The sequence below is a fragment of the Natator depressus genome, chromosome 3, assembly GCF_965152275.1.
Source record: "Natator depressus isolate rNatDep1 chromosome 3, rNatDep2.hap1, whole genome shotgun sequence".
NCBI lineage: Eukaryota > Metazoa > Chordata > Testudines > Cheloniidae > Natator > Natator depressus.
The window spans coordinates 77,224,142-77,230,803 of record NC_134236.1 but is presented as its reverse complement, the minus strand read 5'-3'; the positions used below and the strand labels follow the sequence as shown (position 1 = coordinate 77,230,803).

The window sequence follows — 6,662 nt, the reverse complement described above, 5'->3', positions numbered from 1 at the left end:
TTCTCCCTGTAATGTTCATGGGCAATAAGTGAGACGAGTCAGGTCGCTGAAGCTAGCCGCTGTATTCCTTCAGTTTGGGCATGCGCCAAACAGCAAGGCCCAGCCCCAAAGTGGTCATGTGATCTAGGTCGCCTCCGCTTCTTGAGAGGACAGCCACAAACAGCTGTGCTGCCCTGCCTAAAGGCCAGTGCCCTCTCTCCTACCAGCATGGCCCCATGGCCACCTTGAGAGCAGCCAAATGGGGCCTCCAGTAGAATTTGGCTTGGGATGAAAGTAGGGGCCTTCCCAAGAGAACTGAGATGAGAAGGCAGCTACAAGGAAAGATTGGCAGCAGGGATTGTATATGGAAATGGAGCCTCTAGCCCAGGGGTGGCCAACCTGAGCCTGAGAAGGAGCCAGAATTTACCAATATACATTGCCAAAGAGCCACAGTAATATGTTAGCTGCCCCCCCTCCAGCCCTCAGCACTTTCCCCCTCCCTCCCATGCCTCTGGCCTGCTGTGATCAGCTGTTTTGCATGAGCAGAAGGCTCTGGGGGTTAGGGGGAGGAGGGAGGGCACAGGACATTTAGGGAAGGGGCAGGGGCTTTCGGGGAAGGGGTGGAGTGGGGGCAGGGCCTGTGGCAGAGCCGGGGTTGAGCAGTGAGCAGCCCCTGGCACATTGGAAAGTTGGTGTCTACAGCTCCAGCCCCAGAGTCAGCACCTATGCAAGGAGCTGCATATTAACCTCTGAAGACACACAGATTGGCCACTTCTGCTCTAGACAGAGTCCAGTGGCAAGGAAGGGAAAAAGGTCCTGTTACTCGCAGGGGTATCCCTTTTCTGGCTATATATCCCCCCCCAACACCCCAAAAACCCAATCCCACCCTCCTTGCCAGTAGTATCATTGTAAGCTCTGTAACAGTATCTGTCCCCAATCACAAATTGATTCTAATATCTGCTCCCCAAGAAAACAGCAGCCACAGCTGGGTTTCGGGGGACACTTGTCACGCGGCAGCTCCCCTGCAGCTTTGACCCTGTCGCATGTGATTAAAATATTTTGCTTCCAAGTGGCTCAAAATTACACGCTATTAACATCAATCAGGCGTCGCCAGAGGAGTAATTATCGTATTTACTCCGCGTTAATTTTGTTCCCCTTTCTCCATTTAATTGACTCTCTCTCTCCGTGGAAATGTGGAGTCCAGTCTTCCGGCAAGCGCTGCTCCCCCCACCAGATCTGATTTCTCCTGGTCCTCCCTTGGCTGCCGGCTAATTAGCACCAAAATCCCATTTTACCAAAAGTGAAAGCAGTGCAGGCCACTCTTCCCACCTCATTAGCGTCCTCCCAGCCGCTCTCCAGGCTAGAGGAGCACTAACTGGGACCGCAACCCGGAGTTTATGAAAGTGACGCGTTTGTGTGTGTGCAGGGAGCGATCGCTGTCACTGTTGGAGAGAAGCTCGCGGCACAAAAGGCACTTGTGTGTCCTTTATCTGCTCTGCGCTTCAGTCGTTCAAACCTTGGAGGGAACACAGTGCAGGGAAATCATATACATCGTATCTATGTGTTTACAATGTAAAAATAAGAGTATGCACGTGGCTCGGCCGGTACTAACTTTGGGGAATTTTGCATGCTCAGAAAAAGTATACAGCCCCTGGATTTCTGCACGTGCCTTTAAATTTCGATTCTCCCAACCACTCCCTCTAAATACTTCAGGGGATCCGTCAACTGTTCTCTATAGCAGCTTTGGGGAACCGTGTTTTCTTTACATGTAGAGTAAAGACAGCACACAGCACATGGTATAGGAATTCGGCATCACGCTCATTGGAAGGCTCTGGAACAGGATCTCGAAATGTTCGTGAAGAATAACCGCAAGGCAGTTTTTGTTTGTTTGTTTTAATTGTAAAAGAAGAGAGAGCGAAATGGGCATCAGACCCGTTGCTCAGCATCCCGGGCTAGTTCATTTTTAGGAAGAGGGACATAAATCGCAAAGAAGGACACAAGCCATTGGCCATCCAGAAATAAACACCTCTACAAGGAAGGGCTAAAGGGGAGAGGTCATCGGTAATCTAAATAAAGGGAATGTACACTGAAGAGAGGTGGATTTCTCACGTGTGTGTATCTATACATATAACTTGGTTTAATTCCTAAAATCCACCCAAGCAAGAATTATCTAGTATTTAACTGAAGAATCTCACTCTATGTAAGGAAGACAAGAACCCTTGGGACCAAACAATCACCTCCGGCTACAGACTTTCTCTGAGTGCACAGACAAGAATCTGACTGCAGTAGTAGGCAGTGAAACATTACTTTAAATGTCGTCACCTTCTAGTTTGGGCATCTGTTCAACAGAGAGAGAGAGAATGTCCACAAATTGGTACAAAACGCAGAAGTGTATGTAAAGCAACAAAATGTCTGGAGTGTGAGATAGAGAGGGGAAGGGGATACTGTCTAGAAGGTTTGTAGCAGTAACTTTATTCAAATACTCTCTGCTAGGAGTGTTTCAGCTTCTGCCTTGGTCTTAGAGTCAAACAGACAGAGATGTAAGTGTAAACACAGAGAGATGAAAGTGCGTGGGTGTGTAATTTGTACTACCATAAAATAGATTTTCTGTTACCGCCCTTACCCAGTACAACAATCAAATGTATAGAATTTGATTACCAATAGTGGATTAAACAGATTAGCGCTAAGAATAATTGACTCGGGGGAAACATGAATGTAAACAATCTTGTTACGTTGATGCTAAAGAAGAAACAAAAGCCAGGGGCTTAACACGGTTAAGAGAAATACCCCATAACGGCGTAGTGGGATTTTTTGTTTGGTTGATTGTTTTTTTGAAGGGCATATATAGCCTAAATGTTATTCAATAAGGTGACAAAAATGCCGGACCATGTTTATAGTAGTTAATCTAATTTCACAATAGTCCTGTAATTATTTTAAATGATACTTACAGAATCACCTAGCGCTACAGGCTAGCTTTCTAGTGTCTATCAACTGTAACCTGTGTTGTTAAAGAGAATCCGCTTTCTCGCTTTCCTACTTGGCTGGACAAGCTACCATCAGCTGAAAAGGAGGGATACGTACCTAGACCAGAAGGGGAAAAAAGCCCAGATCAGTTAAACACGTTCATTGCTTCTGAGCGGATCAAAGTGCATTCACTAGGTATATTTATTTCAGTACAGTCTTGAATGAGACATGTATGAAAACACACATAATATAAGGCGTTCCTAAGGGTATCTGTTAGTTCTGGTGCATGCGTCGTCTATAAATTATGGGTCTCATAAAACTGGACTTTCCATTGCCATATGTGCCGAGGTTTTCAGACAAGCGCACTTATACAAGGGTCCCTGAGGTGATGCCGCTCAGAGAAAGGAAACGTGTCCTTATCTCATTAAAAACAGCGTAGATTCAGGGCAATGTCTTCAATGCTCTAGGACCAGACAAGGGCGGGTTCCGCATTCCTTGACCAGCGTTTTGGGAGCTCAAAATTCGGCCACAGGTACCAGAGGCTATTTCTTTAAGCAACCCTGGGACTGGCCAGAGCGGTTCCCCCAAAATCCCTATGCCTGTGAGTCGCCAGAATCAAACAAAACGTACCAGCCGTTTCAGAACGTTTACAAGACTTTTCCTTTGCATTAAAAAGTGCCCTCTTGGTCCTTTTGGCGCTGCAACACGGTTCCCTACTTCACAAGCCAATCCAAGCACTAGAGAACCGGCTGGTTGTGGAACAGTCCTGCCCTGCAGGCTCACGTCCAGCTCTGATTTCTGTGGCATTGTATCTACGGTGATGCAGGGTACACTGCGCGTTATGATGCCTGGGTGCACAAGTTTTTGCCTGCATACGCGTAAAAGCCTGATTGGGAAACGAGCCTGTTCGTTTCCCGCAAGCCCCTCTTAAAATGTTCCCTTTCACAGCGAGAGCCGCATTGAACCGCAAACTAGGACCCACAACCTGCTCGTTCAACTTTCCCCTCGCTGGCTAATTTCCCAGTGTAGGCTCCGCTGTGGAGTTTGCCCAGCAATCATTTTACCCCCTGGTGTCTGCGCAGGAACTGACGGCAAGAGCAGGCTGTACTGGAGCCCCGCTTTCACACTGACCGTGACCACCCTTGCTGCCAATGTACGGCGCGCCTGCCCTCCCAGGGCAGTGCACAGGGCGCGTGGCGAGGCTTACGGTGAACCGGAAAGAGAGCTGGATGTGTTTAATAACCTGTCTCTTTCCCTTTCCTCGGGCTTCGAAACTTAGGCTCACAGGTGTGTCTTCAAGTGTTCGTGCCCTCTCCCTTTTGCAAACTGTGTCCCAAGGAGTTGCATGCTGAGGATTTACTGTGGTACAGCGATGCATTCACTCTGTTTATTAAACAAAATAACCCGCTCCCTTCTTGGACAAATCAGCTTCACTGGGACACTAGAAGAGCCTTGCTTAGCCCACCGTGACATCGGGCTTTCGATTGATTTGCAGACCTACATGCTAATTTTGTAATTGTAGACGAAGTATTGGATTTCTCTGTATACCAACCCTACAGGCACTGGTGTCAACAGAAAAAAGTCACTTAGGACATAGCTTATTTTTAATCAAAATATTTATGTAAAAATAGCCCAAATTTCCTGATTTTCAAACAATTAGGTGACTGACTGAAATCTGTTAGAAAAAATGATTAGAAATGTTGTTCTTGTCTACGGCGGGTCCTGTTACTGTACTCTGACAGCTGAATAAATATCCTTTATATGCTGCTCCTTTTTCTAACTTATACTTTATCTACCATAGCATTTATTTTTTAAAAGATTTTTAAAGAAGAAACAAGAATGAGCATGTTTAGGACTCATCTACTCTCAGTACTTGGGCTTTTATCAAAATTCCCCCCCCCACACACACACCCCCACATCGACAGCCATTGTAAATAAGAGACTGGGTCCTGTGTACTTTGGTAAACTAATGTATGTGTACGTTACTGTAAACGTAGATGCAATCTGCAATTGTCTAGGATGGGTGCCCGTGATTTCCCCGTTTAAATCTGCAAAATTGTGACCAACAGAATCTTTTTCAGAACCAGAGGTGGCATGAAAGGAGCTTTATACGGTTCAAGCTGACATAACTCACGGGATACCTTGCAATGCTAATCCAGTTGTTGCCCAGATGTCTAAATAGCCTCCAAGAAATGTCAGTGTCATTCTGCAAGTTTATTGCCCTCAAATGGAAACCCGGAGGCAGATGTCAGTATTTTTTAACAAACATTTGAACGCTCGGTCATAGCAACAGGGGAGGTAAATGTTTAAAATCTGGTATTTTCTTCCTCCTCCCACCCCCCAGCAGCGAGCCCTTTAAAACGTGCGTCTGTTTGTCAGATCCCTACCTGCACTGGATGTATTGAGTTTGTGTTCGTTTAGCAATGTGTTGCTGTAATAGACCCCCCCCCCATTTTTTTTTCAAAAGAAAAATGGAAACTAAGAGGGTACATTTCTTTGATGGAAGAAAACGTCTAGCTACTCAAATGAGAGTCTGTTCTTTTTCTTTCTACTATTATGTCCACTTTATTTACCAAAATGGATAGAGGGAAAGCTTTTCGTCAAAGGGCGGTTTAATGCGTTCAGCAGCGAGCAGTAGTCAGCACCTAGAAGACGAAAAGGCACGGTGGAGACTTGAAGTGGTTTATGTATTCTGGGGGGTATTTTGCAAACGCTTTCGTTCGTTCGAAAACATAATCGTTTCTTTTTGGAAATGGTTTGCGTAGACAGCAAATTGTTCGCTGTAATTTAATTTAAAAGAAATAATTGTCTTCATTAAATTCCTCGACTGATCTTTAGCGTTTATTTTTTTTAAAAAAAAGAGTTTTCACATGCGTGTGGTTTGAACGAACGATATCCAAATCCCTCCCCTCCCCCAGGAATGAACAGGGAGAGCTGCCCGGCTTTTTCAAAGAAGTTACCAAGTTCTCCCAGTTTTCACTCACTAGGAGGGGACGCCCCCATGATGTGAATTCACTTTCAGGTAGTTTTAAAGTGTCTCATCCTCATGATGAGGGATTCTGCCGGGGGTGTATCGAGGAGCCCTCCCTCACCGGTACTTCTCCCCCAGCCTCAGTGCATGGTGCCACCGAGCCTGACAGCTCTGGGCTCTGCTGGGTCTCAGTTTGGGCGGTGAAAAGGTAACATGCCCGCTGCACTTATTTCCCTCTCCCACCAAACACGGCTGCTCGCGAGAAGAAAAGTGGTTTGAAACACTGATCCGCATCATACACAATAGGAACCAAGCCGCTGGAGCCGGAGTGCTCCTTTCCTACGGGCTGCTGCTGAGAGAGCTCAACAGGGAGACCTCGCCGCTTGCAGTGGAGGTGGTCAGCGGCGACTGCTCCCGCCCTAGGACTGGAGCATCGCCTCGCCCCGGGCTGGACCGCACAGGCTGGGAGCCGCAGCGAAACATCCTGTCCCGAGCACGCCGTCCCCGCCGCCGGCCGGTGTCTCAGCCGCGGCAACTCGCCTTTCCCAGCACCCGCTCCTTAGGGGCGCCAGGAGCCGGGAGGTCAGAGGGCGGACGCTGCAGACCCAGGCCGGCACAAGGGGAAAGGGGGGTGTGTCCGGAACGCGGCGGCGTCACCCTGCCTCTCAGCCAGTGGGAGACCGACCTTTGGGAGACTGGGACCAATAGGAGGCGAGGTGGGCCTATGAGTGGCACTCGGGGAGGGCTC

At 47.7% G+C, this 6,662-nt stretch overlaps 1 long non-coding RNA gene across 1 annotated transcript; it reads right to left on the bottom strand.

The window, feature by feature from the left end:
* Positions 1–1,144: 1,144 nt before the first annotated feature.
* LOC141983928 (uncharacterized) lies at positions 1,145–3,665 on the bottom strand. Its single transcript, XR_012638580.1, has 3 exons — positions 3,574–3,665; positions 2,928–3,060; positions 1,145–1,495 (listed from the first exon to the last, which is right to left on the bottom strand). It is a non-coding gene; the product is annotated as an uncharacterized LOC141983928 (long non-coding RNA).
* Positions 3,666–6,662: the final 2,997 nt, after the last annotated feature.